This window comes from Protopterus annectens, chromosome 1.part2 (genome assembly GCF_019279795.1).
Source record: "Protopterus annectens isolate FY-2018-M chromosome 1.part2, PAN1.0, whole genome shotgun sequence".
NCBI classification, from domain to species: domain Eukaryota; kingdom Metazoa; phylum Chordata; order Ceratodontiformes; family Protopteridae; genus Protopterus; species Protopterus annectens.
In genome coordinates, this window is record NC_056727.1 from 869402240 (window position 1) to 869420891 (window position 18652).

Here is an 18652-nt window from a genome sequence, read left to right on the forward strand (position 1 = left end):
TTGTATTTAGTCTAAAGTAGGAGGGTATTGTAGGGAACCGGGGCTGGAGGACTATGAGGGTAAGTTAGAGAATTCTAAGAAGTTACTGGGTGTGAGATGGCTAGTTGTCACTGCAGAGTGCACTAGTGAGTGAGATTTTTGAGTGTGTTGCACCTTACTGGGAGATTGTCATCTGTCAGCTTACTTACTATAATCCCTGGTAGATAAACAGATAATTAGATGGATTTTGTTTCCATTTCTTAGTTTCATAGTTTCATAGTATAGTACTAGGCTATCTGCCCTGGGGCATTTGTAAGCCTAGCCATAGTGATGTGGCTTTTGCCCCATGAGAAATAATTACAAAAATGTACCAGAATAAATTTAGAGATACTGTGCCTCTGTCTAGTACGTGGGAAATGAAGGTCCCCTAATATAATAGAATTAGTTTGCACAATTGCCCTGTCTAGCAGTGACACAGATAAACTTAACTGGGTAACTTCGATCTCTCATCCACTCATCAAGAGATTCTTGAGAGAGTCAGTGAGGGGCTCTGCCTAGATCTCTTTGGGAAGCATGGAGAAAGCATGGGAAGCCTCTGGGTTATGAATCACATGAACCAGCATGTCCTATTCATACTTGTGCTGAGGTTTAAAGTCTTTAGCTCGTGGTCCTTTTGGTTGGATTTTTGAGGTGGAGCCATCCCATCAGATCCTGATTAGACATGGCCTTGTATGTCAGGTGAGCCTCTGAGCCGGCAGGTGGTATGCTACTGAAGCTGGCTGTTTCTTCTTTTAATAGTCTGTAGAATATTGGATATGTTGGGGCCCTTGATCCACTTGAACTTTGTGGTTTGTCCAGCTGTGGCTGTTGCAAATGCCGGGTATAAATGGGACCAAATTGGACTCAATGCTCAATCATGGGTCTGAGATATGAGGTACAATGACATCCTTGGATCTGGTGAGAAATCCCTTCATGATGAGTGATGAAGTGTGCATGTTTTTGTTTTTCGCCGCTGGCAATGTAGATTGTCAAATGAGAGTCGACTGTAGACTTGGGTCCTCGATTCTCCGATTACTTTCCATGCTCAGTGGGTTTAGCTGATGTGGTGATTTGTTGTGGGTACTTTGTTTTTCCCAGGGATGACTATACATTTTTAGCTTTAGGTACGGATTTAAGGCCGTGACTCAGCACCAGTTGTCTGTTGTTCTGTTTGGCCTTTTTGGCAGTATGTATGTGTCTGCTGGTGTATCGACTATGGCACCTAGTTTGCAGTCATCTCAGAACTTTGTCATGCCAACCCTCCATGTTTGCTTTAACATCTAGAAATAAATGCCCGGACAGACTTGTGACTGGCTTTGAGTCTGACATTGTTGGAGTCTTTGATTATCCCAGCGATTCCAACTGGGTTCTGTCCTTTAGCCAGTTTGCAACAAGGTTAGTGACATAAGGGTTTACTTTTAAGCTGTTGATGCCTGAGTGGGAATGCCTATGTGGGAGTATTGTATGTCGAGGCCTTAGCCAAATCAGGTATGCTGTATGGACAGTTGCCCTCATCAATGGCTCTAAGTCAACCAAGAAAAAGTCAACCAGGTTTAAAGGCGGGATCTGCCTTTACAAAACCGAACTGGGTGAAGTCCCCTATCTGGTGTCATACCTAATCACATAGTTTGACAAGGGCTTAGAGCTCTTTTGTTAGAACCTCTTTTTTATTTGTATTTAAAGAGTCTACTGATTATGGGAAATGAATGCTCTGTAAGGTGAGAAGAGGTTGGTCAGGTGCTCTGTTTCACTGTTTGCTTCCTGAAAGGAGACTTTAAAAGGGGGATCATGCTATTGAAGAGAAGTATAGTCTAAAGCTACTTATGCTTTTTCTGAAATGTGTCTGAATGTCTTTATTTCAGTAGGAGCATATCTGATAACTTATGTTGAAGGTGAAGGGCAGTGGTCACTGAATGTGTGGGGGTAGATTGTTATGGTTCAAGTGTTGCCTGACTGATTGGTAATTAGGAGGGTCTAAGTAGTGAGTTTTGGTTGGAGATTTGATTTGAATCTAGTTGGTTATTTAACAAGTTGAAGGGATTTGTAAATCACCTAGTAATTCTGCCATGTCAGTTATAGATGATCTTAGGAGGTTTGTGGCAAAATCACCAGGTGTGAATAAGTCTTTATTTGAAGAGAAGGTGAAGATCATGTCATTGATGGCAGTTTAGAATTAGAACCAGAAGATTGTGTATGCCATGACAATGTAAAGATGGTGGGTATGCTATGGCAATGTAAAGATGGCTGAATTTATTGGAGGGGGCTCTTATGAGTAGGCAGATGGAGGTCATTCTCAGAGGTGGTACTGGCTTGTGTCATTTATTTATTTGTTTTATTTATTTTACATTTGTTGACCAGGATAGTCCGACTGGATACATGTCCATTTTCAGTGGAGGACCAGGGAGAAAAGCTCCACTTATTGTACAAAAACAATTAAAAAAACAGAGCAAAAACAGAAGAAAAAGATACAATATTTCTCAAAATTTAACACAAGATACAAATAGGCAAAGCTCTCAGTTATACAATAACTCATTTGAAATGTAGGATGGTTAGTTTGCTACTAAGAAGTTGAGTAAAGAAACTGATTGTAGGGTTGGGTTAGTCAGGGTTTAAGCAAGGGCAATGCTGGATGGGTTCAAGTGAGATTTGTTAGGAATAAGGTACCATCTACTGGACTTTTGCCTATGTTAGTTTCAAATACATATCTGTAGCTAGGGAATAAAGTGGCTCATGATTGGTTGGCACTGATTCCCTACATGAAGTTTCTGATATGTTGTTTTGTGAAACATCTCCAATACCTATATCCTGTTTCAGTTCCGTTATCGCCTCTTGAACATACAAGGGTTTTAGTAAACCAACTTCATTATTAATATTCTGCTTTCCTTCCTCTTTCATTTCTTGAACATGTAGCTATTTTAATGGAAGATCATAGAAGACACTATTGCAGCTGTGGTTCCAGTTTAAATCATGGACTGTTTGGCTGCTGTTTAGCTGGTCTATCATTAAAGTTTTATGTTTGTTCCTCTCTTTGATCCATTCTGCTTCTGCAGTGTTATTATTTTTGTGTGCAATATTTATGTCTGAGCATCTTTATATATACATATATATTATATACATACACACACATACACACACACACACACACACACACACACACACACACACACACACACACACACACACTTTAGTCGAGTAGCCCATACCAAACATCGACATGTTACCACACATGCACCAAGAAAGAACCTTGGCTATTGCAATTTACACAAACACCAAAAAAGAAAACAAACAACATCAGGTTTTTACAGAGGGCAAGCCCCCCCGTACCCCAACATCCTTTGCTAATTACATATACTAACTGTGAGCTCTCACAATCCCTGGGGAAAGGGAATATTTCCCTACCCAGGAATCATCGATCTCACACAACTCTCAAACATTTACATATATCAACCAAATGAGGTCGATTAAACAAATGTCGGCAAATGTACACTTAGAACAAATGAAGGACCCACATACATATGCATAGAAACAAAAAGGGAAAACCAGTTGTGTAGGAATGATTGCTTTTGATATTGGCATACACATTTTTAAATAGACATTGTCACAACTTGCTATGTATGATCCGTTTCAAAGATCACTTTGCATTCTTATTAAAAATAAGAAAGCATGATTTGCTTATTTAAAACATGGTTTATTAAGTTAAAACAAGAGATCACCATATTCTTCCTTGTCAGAGCTTCATCAGATCTATTTATTTATAGGATCATAGGCAAGTACTAGTTACCTGCATTTGTTGGCCATTTTAAGCCTTGACAGTTTCCCTTTTTATGCTCAAAGTAACATATCCCATTTGCTTGTAGATTGGCCTTACCCATCCCATGGTTGATAATCATGTAGTGCCCCCAATGAGAATAACTAGGATCATACCATTGATAACTTTAGGTAACCCATGCATGGGGTAAAACATTTAGGATCTGTAACTCTCTATTAGTAGTATAGGTGCCAGTCTTGGGGTACATGTTTTGTTTCCCATCCATAACTCTATGTTGCCCTTGAAAATGGACAGAAATGAACTTTGTTTTATGTGGATGGGAAGTATGTTCCACAGCAACAGTATCCTCTGCAAACCATCTGTCCTTCCAAACCACCCTGTTGATGCTGCAGAAGAGATTTAGATCTCTAGACTAAGTATTTCTGATGGCATTTGACTTGCTGATATGCAGTAAATCCATCGGTAATGGGTCAAAGGATGCCTTATATGCCAGACATAGGTCACTTCTTAGCAGTCTGCAGTATACAAAGTATAGCGGTAGGGCTTTCAGTCAGTCCATGTAGGACATGTTGTTTAGGCCTTGTGTCCTTTTAATAAGGTATCCCTTTGGGCATTTCAGTTGCTGTATGTGTCTGGACAGATACATGTAAAGGGGGCATTATATTCAATGATTGGCCTCACAGGGGCCGAGCAAAGGAGGAGAATGACCTCCCAGGATCTAAATACAAGTCCTTTGTTTATAAGCTGTACAATATACAAGGACTTTCTTACAATAGTGGACACATGTTGGTCAAAAGGTAGCTCACTGTCCACATAAGTTCCCAAATCCCAAACAACTGTATCAATTCTTAGGGGCGTGTTGTCAATGTGGTAGTTTCCTAGAGTAGATGACTTCACAAAGTATACAATAATGCATTTTCTGGCATTTAGTTTCAGACCATGATTTTGACACCAGTTATTTACTTGAGACAAACCTTCCTGCAGGATGGCTATGTAATTTGGAGATTCAATGACTGCTCCTAGCTTGCAGTAATATGCAAACATAGTCAACCAGGGCCGTTTAATATTGGCTTTTACTTAAGAAAAGTAAATTGCAAACAGGAAATGTCCCAGCGCAGAACCCTAGGGGACTCCACTGGTGACTGCTCTCTTTGTGAAGGTATCTTCCCCTATTTTGATTATCTGCATACTATCGGTCAGGGTCAGCCAGCCATTAAATCCATCAGTCGGTATGTTTGCTGGATCTCTAATCTCACTAAGTCACACCATTCACAATCAGCTCAGACCATTGCTGCATTGTGGTTTTGAGATTATGAACATAAATAAAAAATCTCTTGTCACTGTTGTTGGCTTGGGTAGATATTTTAGCTTCAGACTTGGCTTTGTTGGATTTTATTAAGTTCCTGAGTTCTTTGTTTACTTCAGTGACAATGGCTCTAACATTCTGGGAGTTACTCTTCTTACTGTTGGTCAAAATTATTTTCCTTTTAGATAAAGCTTGTTAATATTATAGGTCTACCATGTGGGCTTGTTTCTGCAGTTTGCCCTCCACTTGTTCCTATAGGGAACATGCTGGTATAGTCTGGTGGTGTACACTTCTCCATATTCAGTGGAGTTAACCAGGTTTGGTGTGGATTTGAAGCTTGTAAAATGTATCACTTTGGAGTAGGTAATTTGTCATAAATAAATATCTAAAAGGTACCTGGGGTGGAAAGGAGTTCTGCTTTCATTTTTATTTCAAAAAAAACTTTTTTATGGTCTGAACTAACAAGTGATAAAGATACTCAAGAGATACTGCAAGATGCTCCCATATTAGTAAGGACAGGATCCAACATGTTACCCCCCCCCCCCCAAGCGGGTAATCTCACTAATTGTTCCAAGGCATTTGTATTGAAAAATGTCTAGGAATCTCTATGCTTATCTACTAGTGGTGGTATAGATTTCCCAGTCTATAGTTGGATAGTTTAGATCACAAGGAAATGGTATTGGGGTAATAGTTTTACTGAGCGATTCTAGTTCCTGTAGATAGGCGTCGTGGCTTTCTTGTGTCGTAGAGGGAGTTCTATAGCTAGTTAATACATGGTATGGGACCTTTCTAATGATCATTTGGACATACAGAAGCTCTAGTTTATTACTTATTTATTTATGCTTTGTTGACTAGGTCAGTACTACTAGACTAGTAGCTTCTTTTCAGGGGAAACCAAAGGTGTTATTTATTCTACAAGTGGAAATTTGGCCAGGGTATTGGGGATCTTCCTGTACTCTTCTTAATAGGTGCTGTGTGATCTTTTACCTCCTTCTGAGTTATGCCAAACTCAAGCAGATGGGGCAGGATTTCACATCTCATCTGAAGGATGGAATACATTTCCCTAAACTGCACTGCAGTGTCAGAAATTGATCCTCCCGTTGTGAGAATAGAACCCATATACTTCTGCACTAAAGGCAAGTGTGCTTGCTACCTGTCATGACACTGATGCATCTACATGCATATATATATATATATATATATATATATATATATATATATATATATGTATATAGATGTGTGTGAGTGTGTGTGTGTGTGTGTGTGTGTGTGTGTGTGTGTGTGTGTGTATATATATAAATGTATATATATATATATATATATATATAGAGAGAGAGAGAGAGAGAAAGAGAGAGAGAGAGAAAGAGAGAGAGAGAGAGAGAGAGAGAGAGAGAGAGGGGTCCCCTTCACAAACTTGAAATTCAGTTGTCGAGATGATATGATCGAGTTTCCAAATTCAGCTTTTGAATGGAGATTGCAGTACAATGAAGATCAGGAATTTGCCCTTTCCCCTCTGTAGTGCGATCTTAGTGCTATATATAATATGCAGGGGGTGTGGGAGTGCAAGGTCATTTGTCCCTCTGCAAAAACGTAGGAAAAAAAGTATATTTTTGTTGTTTTTTGAAGTTCGAGTTTTCAGAAACTCAATCATCTTTTTTTTTTTTATTTCACTTATTTACAATATTATGTAGAGCTTTGGTTTTGTTTACCTTTATATTTCATTTTATATATTTTAAATAATATTATCATGTTCTAATATTACATTGTACAAATAGCTCAGATAACATATTTCTAAGTCTCACATCTGAAAGTGAAAGGATACCGAGCTGGTGCAGAATAGCAATCATTCTGTTTTATTGTTTGATAGATGAATATTTTGAAAAAGACCAATCGGTAATAGATGTTAGTACATCTGCTTTCAAGAAGTAAATGTAAAGGCCACTCTGCTGTGAAGGGTTAAACATATCCATTAATAATATACAGGCTGCAAAAGCATATGTATAATAGATACTGGAATAAAACACGAAGAACTGCAAGATAAGCAGGTTTGTGAGGTATAAAATTATTCACATTCCTTTATATTATCATTTTCTGGAGTGAATATCAAAGATCTTGAAAACAGTATTCCTGATCATCATCTCTAAAATTTGTACAATATTGTTTAATGTGTTTTTAGATGGGAAAAGTAAAGCAAAGAGGCTTTTTTTCCCTCGACAATCAACTAAGAGTTCTCTGACCAGCCCGTCCCATGACCATCAGACATTCTAACGGCAAGTGTTAGTTGGGAATGTTACTGATCCATCATTTAATGTATCAGAGTCTATACTTTATCTTTAGGTGGTGTATTTTTCTATTCCATTTCATGCAACTTGCATTCGCACTCTAAACTGTTTCACCGTTACTGTTACAGTAATTCCTGCCCTTCTCAGAGCATGATAGTGATACTTTTAATTTAATTACTCACTTCAGTGCGCTGTCTTCCCATGATCTGCCAATCAAGTCACATCAATCCATCTTAATAGTTCAAATGTTGGAACACAGACAATTCCAGTAGTAGTAGGAGCAATGGTTCTTACAAAAAAGAATCTACAGTCATATTCAGATATGCTACCAATAGATGTAACTCCATATGAATTACAGAAGGGATCATTACTGGGAACATTGCAGGTGCTGTGAACAGCATTTCTGGCTGACATCAAAGACTGAAACAATACTATTTTCATGATCTTTAATTGTACTTTGACTTGGGAATGGGGTCCATTTCTGTCATGGTAATAGAAACCCAAAAACTTGGAAAAATTAAAAAAAAACATAAACAGTGGAATAAGGACTCTGCTAAAGTGAACTGCTTACCACACAGAATGAGGACCCTGCCAATAATATACTTCTTGCCACACACTGTGTCTATAACCATACTTGAAGTATGAGTTTAATGGACCAGGGAAGTATCTCCCTACACTGGGAGAATGAGGTGACATCAGTAACTCATTAATAGCAGAGTACAGCAGAAAGGCAACACTGCACCAGTGGTGGCATCGCACATCCTGTCTAAATAGCATAATATTCTGAAATGGGGAAACCTTTTTGGAGGTGTATTAATAACAATACTGTCAGTGCGATAGTGAGAGTATGCAGTGATGTAGTCACATTGAAAACTACAGCTGCATCAGTGAGTTCATTTATAAAAAACAAATATCTGGAAAATAATGTAGAGAGAGCAAGATCATACATTCAGTATGCATCAGTCAGCTTAATCTTTGCTGATATGAGTCCTGCAATGATTTTGATATGTTGTAACAAGAATCCCGATTCTGTCTGCAATCAGTGCAACCATTATCACTTCTTGGACTGAAATACAGATTTAGATATGCCTTTCGACACCAACATGTTTAAATAGCAATGTGGACCTATAATTGTCTGAAATCAGTACTTTTACTGTGCACTATCCATATCTTTAAAAAGCACAGTGGACTTACAGCAAACACTATCTGCAATTCAACAGTCATGGTATTTCAGTGACTTGCCGTAAAGAAACAGTGCACCATTTTGATGGTAGCCCCCTTCTCAACTCAAATTACAAACTCATCCATTTATTCCAAGTTCCATTTTCCACTAAAATATTTAGTTAACCAAGCAGAATGTACCGGTCACCCCCTAGGTCACATCACTCAAGTCCACGTTAACCCTTCTCCAACTAACTAAGATCCTTTTTACATCTCTAATGTATTCTCCTCTAATTTCCCAAATGCCTCTGACACTTCTGTACATACTGAAAATTAATTATTTGGATGTACTATGCATCCAAAGCATTACTGTACCATTGTACTGTGTTGCTGTCACTTACACATCACTATACTCTTGTCTATTTTATATATCTGGTCAGTTTTTGACCTTGGGGTGACACTGATATTGATCAGAATTTACCATTTCTCTACCCTGCTAAGTACATTCAAATAAATAAATAGTGAACATATTAAGACACTGTACTACAGAAAGTGAATATGTGTACAGCTACGTAGCAATCATTCTGTCTTCATGCAAACATTTTCCAGAATGCTTGCATATAGTACTTACCTTTACAATAAGTACAAGATAAATGAGATGATCAAATATAAGTAAAAATAAGTTTTGTCTATGCATTAGCTTCTTCTTCAGACAAAAGAATAGCAATGCGTTTTTATACATCCTACACTGCCATGCGTATTTGCTGAAGGCCTTGTCAGACAAGTCTTGCACATAATGCAGATCATATTTCTTCAGATCACAAAAACTGAGTGCATCTGTTACCATAAGCAAGCTTTACTGGTGCATTCATGGAGTATATATGTTTGGTTCAGTTTAGCATGGCCCTTTTCTATGCGCAGGAATGAGTAGCAGTCAGAAAGCCTAAGTTTTTTGAAATCGTATAAACCTTTTGATGCATATTTATATGCTACATATGAAATTTAGCAATGATTTTCTAGCTCAGATTAGTGCAATTCTAAAGGTGTTTTCTATAAATAATTCACAGCACCATGCTCAGTCTAAAATAAATTTATGCCTTTGATGCATAGTTCACTACAAATTATGCACTTGAATGAGAAAACCATTTAATCAAAAAATGAATTAGACTGTCATGCATATACAGAAGAAGCAAGAAACATGACTATTACATTCTACCTGAACTAAAGATATATTCTGACATTTCAAACTTAGCTAAGGATAAAACATAATATTCTATAATAGTCATTAAACTAGGGTCACGAACAGTTTTGCTTTCAGAATGACTCAGACTTGAGCACATTGTGATAACTAACACAGCCACCGTTATCAACAGTAACTTTTTCTTTGCTGATGGTTAAATCAAAATTACCCATCTGTATAAATTCAGCTGTGAAGTATCAATCTCATCTCTAGGCAAGACTGTTTGGAGTGCAAAAAATCTTTCCTTGTATTTCCTAGTATGTATAATGCAAAGAAAAATACATTTGACATTCTACATTATACCAGGGAGTAACTGCAGATGTTTTCTGCAGACAAAAGTAAAAATACATATTTTAACGTATTTCTCTAGAGGAATGTAAGCATTGTGAAATGATTCTATTTCAAATGACACAGTGCTTTACATTTTATTCTTTCACTGCTAAATATAGTTCTAACATAACCTTACCATTGCATGTAATCTTATAACAGATTATTGCCAAGACTGCCCTCAAGCCAAATAACCAGACAAGACGTATGTAGTTTTACACAAGATGCATGACATCACAGATAAATGATAAATTACATAGAAAGACAGCCTACTTAATCATATAAATCTGCCACTATTGAAGGCATTTATACCTCCCAGTCTTAAAATATGCTCTCATAATATATTTAGCATATATAAATCTTATTAAGATAAGTTTAATACACAAGTAGGAAAGGTATGAATTTTATTTAGCACTCAGCTGCCCCTGGATTATCTGCTTACGACTGAACACTCATCTGTGTATTCCACTGCAGTGTATGCACAGGCTGATTATATAAATATACATTTTCTGACACCGTGTACCTGAGTTGCAGTACATTTATATTATATATGTGGGAGCCTGCCCCCATTTCAGAGAAATAAGTGTCTCTGCAGGATGCAGTACCAAGGCATTTTGCTTGGGCTGTGAACGTCTGTGAAACAGGTAAAAGAAACATAGACCATTCAATATCTGCTATTGCAATTGTGCCATCTAGTTTATTACAGGTTATGATGTCTCTTACATTGTGAAACACTGAAGGCTACAAAAATTTATATACATATAATACAGGCATGGCATAGAAGGATAAAGTATATGTTCGACAGTCTGTCTTCAGCCATACATGACAGTAACCTTCGCAGTCAACAGGTCACCTTCATCTGCAGTTCAGATCACACCCAGCAATATAACCACCAATGTCTGCAATTTTCCTGTGCTATAATGGCTCTCTGTTTCACCATGCAATTGTAATCTCTGTAGTGTAATCTGAGTGACCCCCACCCCCCCGTGACAAGGTGATGATCTTTGTCTGCACCAGGACTGTGACCATACCTTTCAATTCACTAAATAAGCAGGCAATATTACCTGCCGAGAAAGACTTACAAGGTACAGATCCATAGTCTTAATCCGCTCTGTTTTTCAAAGCACCAGTACACACACCATTTGCTTAGATTCTACACAGCAGTCTTGAACAGGTTGCCATTCATTAGAACTGCCACCCCAAGTCCATTGTGCGTTGCTGTTCTTGTTCCAGACTCTCCAGGCAGAAAGCAATAATAAATTTTGGTTTGCTTATTATTTTAACTTATGTCAGAGGGTCTTTGTACGCTCTTTTTTGCAGCCATTACAAGTCAGTTATTTCGAGCAGCTCTAGTAGCTAGGACATTATTCCCTCCCGATTCTTTGAAAACTATGGATTATAAAATCATTACACTGGCATGGTTGTTTTTGCAGACAAGTCTGAAGCACACTATTGTGTCTCAAGATAAACAAAATTAAATTTGGACCTCAGCTTCTATACAGCAGGCTTCTAGTGCACAGCTAAGTCCTCCAAGTCTGCCATCTTTACCACTCTACCCTGAAAAAGCCCATTATGATCAATAAATCAATTATGTTTGTACAGCTGCAAAGCAGTAGTAACTTACACCCTCTCATGCATTACAGTAATGAATATATATATATATATATATATATATATATATATATATATATATATGTGTGTGTGTGTGTGTATACATATATATATATATATATATATATATATATATATATATATGTGTGTGTGTGTGTATATATATATATATATATATATATATATATATATATATATATATATATAAAATGTATATATGTGTGTGTGTGTGTAAATCTTCAGAAGACTGAAGAAAGTACAACACCATAGCACTGCAAAGGAAATGAGTCTGAGATGTGAAGCCATGTAATCCAGCAAAATTACATTATTAAATTGAACAAATGTCTGTACTGCTTCAGTAGTCAGTGTACCATCTTCGTTGTTAGCTGGCATCTGTATTTTTCCCCGTCCCTCCAGCAGGTAAATATCATCTGCCACCACCTTCTCTTCTCAGTCACTGGATCTACTGGACAAGCCTTAACCTTTCCTGTTCACCAGTCAGCCTACTTCCAGGGGCAGCGAGGGGACTGGGGATTCTAAAGCAGCATCATACTGCTGCTACGGCATGCGCTTAAACCCCTATCACCCCACACATGTCTTGAAAGTACTACAGTACCACAGTCATTGCCTTTGGGAGGAGCATGTGTGCTTCCTGTCAGGCTTTTAATGCTGCTATTGCAATAAGGGGCAGAGAAAATTAAATAAAAAGAGAGAGAGAGAGAGACTGACTATCCATAGGTTCATAGGTTCATACTAGGCTATCTGCCCGAGGGCATTTATAAGCCTAGCCCATAGTTTTGTGGCTTATGCCACCCCTTTAGTTTGGAGAAACTATGCCCATTATTTTGCTGTGCCTCTGTCGAGCAGTGACACTGAGGTAACCCCTGGGGTGTATCTGCGATCTCCCATCCATTGGTCAAGATTCCTCTTGAACAAGGCCAGCGAGGTGCTCTGCCTCACATAAACCGGGATTTTGTTCCACAGCATAGGGAGTCTTTGGGTGATGAATCTATCCCTCCAGCACGTCCTATTAATAACCGTGTCGAGGTTTAAGTCTCCTGCCCTTGTGGCTCTGAGGGATCTAGATTTTTTGAGATGAAGCATGTTCATCAAATCTGGGTTTGACATGGCCTTGTATGTCAGGCAAAGGTCACCTCTGAGCAAGCGGTAAGCAACTGAATATAACTGGAGTTCTTTCAGTCGGGCAGCATAAGACAGATTTTTGAGACCCTTTATCCTTTTGGTGAGGAACTTTTGTGGCCTCTCCAGCTGCTGCAAGTGTCGGGTCAGATACATTCCGAATGGAGCATTGTACTCGATCATTGGTCTGATGAGTGATGAGTATAGGGAGACAATGACTTCCCTTGATCTAGATGTGAATCCCTTCATGATAAGGTGGGCAATGTAGAAGGTCTTCCTAACTACTTTAGCATTATGAGTGTTGAATGAAAGGCTACTGTCAACCTGGGTTCCCAGGTCCCTAATAACTTCTTCTGTGTTCAGGGGATTGCCACCTATATGGTAGCTAGGGTAACCTTATTTTTCCCGAAGGGTATGACTATGCATTTCTTGGCATTTAACTTTAGGCCATGGCTCTGGCACCAGTTATCCGTTTCTGTGAGACCCTTCTGAAGGATATCTGTGTTGGATGTGTTTTCAACTATGGCGCCCAGTTTGCAGTCATCTGCAAACTTTGTCAGCCATAACCCTCCTGTGTTTGCTTGTACTTCAGAAAAGTAGATGCCAAACAAGAGTGGGCCCAGGACTGAGCTCTGTGGGACACCACTTGTGACAGGCTTTGAGTCTGACATGGCGCCAGCAACTCTGACCCTGTGGGTTCTGTCACTCAGCCAGTTTGCAACCCATCTTGTAATGTATGGGTTTACATTTAAGTTGATGAGTTTTTCAATGATACCCGAGTGAGGTATTGTATCAAAAGCCTTCGCCAGGTCTAGGTAGGCTGTATGGACTGCCTTTCCCTCGTCAATGGCCTTGGTGACTGTTTCGAAAAAGTCAACCAAGTTTAGAAGGCATGATCTGCCTTTGACAAAGCCAAACTGGGTTGGATCCAAGGTCTGCAAGTTCCCTATGTCTTTATTTATGAGATCCATTATGATCCTCTCCATGGCTTTGCAGATAAGGCTTGTCAAGCTAATGGGACGGTAATTTCCAGGGTCGGTGGAGGCACCGCCTTTGTGGAGTGGGACCACAGTCGCTGTGCGCCACTCCGTGGGTAGGTATCCGGGGGTGAAACTAAGCTTAAACAGCTGTCCTAACTAGGTTTAATTCATCGTTGAGATCATGGAGCACACAGCCGGGGACACCATCAGGTCCCATGGATGCTGTGTTCTTTGCCTTGGAGAGAGCAATTCTCACCTGGGCGTTAGAGATGTTTGGGGGCTACAATCATTTGGTATAGATATCTCTCCTTTGGGGGGGGGGGGGGAGAAGTTTGCACTGAACCTTTCAGCCAGTATCTTGGCAATGTCTGTAGGATCAGTAATCTTCACATCATTTTGAACTAATTCTGAGCATATCTGGGAGTTTCCTCCTAGGTTTCTGACATAGCTAAAGAATGCCTTATGGTTGTTTTTAGAGTCCTTAGCTATTTTTTTCTCAAAATTAGCTTTGGATAATTTTATGAGAGCTCTTAGCTTTTTACTTATAGTGATCAGCGGTATCTTACCTTTTAAGGATTTTGCTCTATCTTGTAGTAGCTTTCTCCTTTTGTTGTAGAGTTTGTTTATGGCTGGGGTCCACCAGACTGGACGCTTGCCTTTGGTACAAAGAGTGTTTGTTTTGCTTGGGATTGCCTGATCCATGCAGCCCTGCAGGTGCTGGTAGAAGGCATTTGTAAGTGATTCAGCGGTTTGAGTAATCTTAACCGCCGGCTCAGGGGCCTTAAAGGAGACCACACTAGTCTTTAGAAGTGTGAAGTCGGCTTTCGAGAAGTTCTTTACTGTGGTCTTTTTCATTTCAGGTGGGGCGGATGAGGACCTCCAGCGAGATTAGTTTGTGATCAGATCTCACCAGTGAGGGGTATACTTCCGGCGTTGAACATTGTGCTCCCATGTTCGTGATGATGAGATCAAGTATGTTTTCTCCTCTTGTGGGGATGGTGACTAGTTGTTCCATGGCATTTGAGTTTATGAATTCCAGGAACTTTTGGGCTAGAGTGTTTGGGCTTGAGTAGTGTTCCCAGTCTATATTAGGGTAGTTGAAGTCACCTAGTATGATGGTGTTCGAGATACATTTATCCCTCCAGTGTTTTCAGGAAGGCCATATGAGGTTCCTGAGTTTGCGAGGGTGGCCTGTAACATGCTACAAATTGCAGAGCAGTCTTGCCTATGGTTAATTGCACATGGATGGTTTCCGATGCATCGTGCGATGCCACCAATCTTGAGGTGTGGGTGTCCTTGATGAATATGGATACCCCTCCTCCTTTCTTGGTATTGTCCAGGTTTTGGGGCCGGAACGCATGATATGAGGTAAAACCTGATAGTGCTGGGGTGCTCTCAGGAGCCTTGAACCAGGTTTCTGTCACAGCACAGACATCGATGTTCTCCATACTGAGAAGGGCCTCGAGTGCGTGCATCTTGAGGTTGAGACTTCTGGCATTGAGCAGCATTACCCTTAGTTTTTTCTTTGTTTTGTTCTAGGGTGGTAGGTTTAGAATTTGAGCCTTGCCTAAAAAGGCACTATGGGGTGGCAAGAGCCTTTGCCAAAATCCGGAATCCCAGGGTGACAAGTGCAAGCCATCCCTTGAAGCAGCGTGGCTTGTCCAGCATGTCATCCCAGGCAGACAGACATTGATCCCCTTTGAATGACACCAGAGTTTAAGCCAATTGTTAAAGCTGATCATCTTATCTCTGTATTGTGGCATCATTCTTGGTGAAGGTAGGATACTGCTCAAGGTCAGGGTCATACCTGCTTGGGCTACATAATCAGAGAGCTCCTCTATGTCTCTTTTCATGTAGTCCAAGGAGGTACGTCTCAGGTCGTTAACACCAGCGTGGACAATGATTGAGTCGTACTTGTACCTGCTGTTGAGAGACCTGAGTGCATGCGTTATGTGGCAGATTCTAGCACCCGACAGACAGCTTACTGTGACCTTCTCCTTACACAGTCTGGTGAGCGGACGCCAGTGTGTCTGACTATGGAGTCACCAATGACTAGTGTGTCTGGCATTGTGTTTGGCCTTAAGGGCTGTGACTGCTTGACACTCTGACTGTGTGGTCTATGTGTTGCAGGTGTTGTGTTCTGAGGTGGTAGTTGTTTGGGTGTCTGCTTTGGTGGCCTCTGCTGTTTTGGTAGATTTTTGATCAGAGCCTCCGAGTATGTCTTTGTGTGTTTATGTGTATGATTTGAGGTTGTGATGGTATTATGTGAGACTGGGTCTATAGTGTGTGTGTGGTTACCTTCTCCTCCTGTCTGGTCATGCCAGTCCTATGTTGAGAGAGCTGAGCCTCCAGTTTGGCCATATAGTTGCATCTCTCGCATGCATTTGTGTTTTGTGGGAGGAGGAGAGGGTTGTTCAGGTACATGAGGCAATTGTAACATTGCCTCAATATTCCCAGGTTCACCAGCTGAGCAGGAGAGGACATTAGCAACTGATCCCTCGACATGCTAGAAGGAATAGACAGAAAAACTTAAGAAAAGGTTCTGGGGGATGTGGGTGACCAAGAAATGGGGTTTGCTTTTTTGGGGTACTTTCTATAACAAGAGTGCTGTATCGAGGTGATAAGTACTGTAGGAGCAAGTGCTTCGCTATACAGATAGAGAATAGTCTACTTGGGAGTCAAGTAGAGATAATTTATAGTTGTAGGATACACTAAATAGGACAGTAGTATACTTTGAGGAAGGTAGTTTTAAGGGAAAATTTGAAGAGTGGACTTTAGGTAGCCCTAAGAGTTTAAATCTGATTAACCGGCGCTGCCCTAGTGTGCAACGGTAGCAGCTCCGCCAAAGCGTGCTAACTCGTGCTTTATAGCAGGGGGCTGGAAAAAACAGGAAATGACCCAAAATGGCCGATGAATTACTAGTTGCTGCTTCTAACCACTCCTCTGAGGACAAACAAGCAGCTCAGTACTCCCCACTCCTACTGGTGAGTAAAGAAACTACCTCTGGCCACACAAGAAAATGGAGGAACACAGAAACCAAATACAAAGCCCAGGGATCAGCAAAATCTGATCACTGGAACAACTAGCTAGGAAAGTTTAGGAAAGGAGAAATATTTTTTGTTTTTTGTTTTTTGCAAACAGACAGAAAAAATGCAGTAAATGCTGTGTTTTCGACTAAATTGCTATCAAAGGCTGGTACACTTGAGTGTATTAGCCTCTTAGTTACTTTAAGCAATACTTTAGCCCACAAGTGCAATCAACAATATAAGCTCACAAAAACAGGAAAATAAGGTAATAAAACAGTAATATAGGCACAAACAGTAGTCGAAAAGCTCAAAAGATCGAAAATTGCAAACTAAAAGTTTAAAATATACTTATGATCAAGAAAGTTGCTTTTTCTGCTCTCTGCTGGCTTAGGAACTCTGCAGGGGACCACGAGGAGCTATGCCTAGTTCTCTAATGCCAGAAAAGCCTGCCAAAGCATGCTTTATAGCAGGGGCTGGAAAAAACAGGAAATGACCCAAAATGGCCGACGAATTACTAGTTGCTGCTTCTAACCACTCCTCTGAGGACAAACAAGCAGCTCAGTACTCCCCACTCCCACTGGTGAGTAAAGAAACTACCTCTGGCCACACAAGAAAATGGAGGAACACAGAAACCAAATACAAAGCCCAGGGATCAGCAAAATCTGATCACTGGAACAACTAGCTAGGAAAGTTTAGGAAAGAAGAAATATTTTTTTGTTTTTTTTTTTGTTTTTTTTGCACATCCTCTGTCACAATGTACATAAGCTGTCATGCACCAAATATTTCCTTCCATGAATGTGGACTTCTTTATTTTTTATGGATTATAATTTGGAATTATTTTACAGTTGCATCTGATCATTACAACAGCACTTTATGGCATACATCAGCAGTGATTTTAATGCCAGTATTTAAAAGGTACCCAAATTGCCATGGTTCACAGCTGATGGGGTCTGTTTTGGAAGGACAAGGTTTCTTTATCATCTTCTTCAGAAATAAAGTAATGCCAGTGATGCAGAAACATTTAAAAAACATATTCTCCACAGATATCCATTCATTACCACAGAATGTATTGCTAATCAGTCAGATAATTCTCTAAACAACCATGGGTTACATTAAACATGAATTGGTGTAACAAATTACTACATTTCCCAGTGGAGGAACAAAAAGAAGGGCCATGCATGTAGTTAAAAATTATCTGAAAAACAATAGCAAAACAAAATTCAGAAAGAATATATATGCAAGAAGCAGTTCAAGTTTAATATTAACACTAAATATTGCTAAAGACAATATTTGTACCTTTGGGTATTTATGCACAATAATATGCAGATTATTTTCAGATGAACAATTAACATGCAAAGGCAAAGAGCCTGCTGAAAATGTAACTGTCAGCTATCATTTGTTTTTCTTGCACATCACTACTTTTGGTCAAAGAATATAAGTTTCATATTAAAAGACTGGTGTTGTGTTGACTCATAGCACATCGTGTAGCTATGGGACTGATTAAAGGCAGCATGATCATGTTAAAAGAAGAAAAAGCAACATAACAGGATAAAAGATTATATTTTCTTCAGGAACAAAAGTGGCAGTTGCATTATTTAAAGGCTGATATCTGTGACGAAATGCTAAGTGACCCAATGTGCCCAAAACATATTGCTCTTTCTCTTTCATATTATAACATTTTGAAATGATTGCTTACCTTAACAAAAGAGTCACTCTTGATTTCTTCATCGGGGATGAAAATAACTAAATATGCTTCCAACAGTGTCAAGGCTACAACACACTTGGCCAGGTG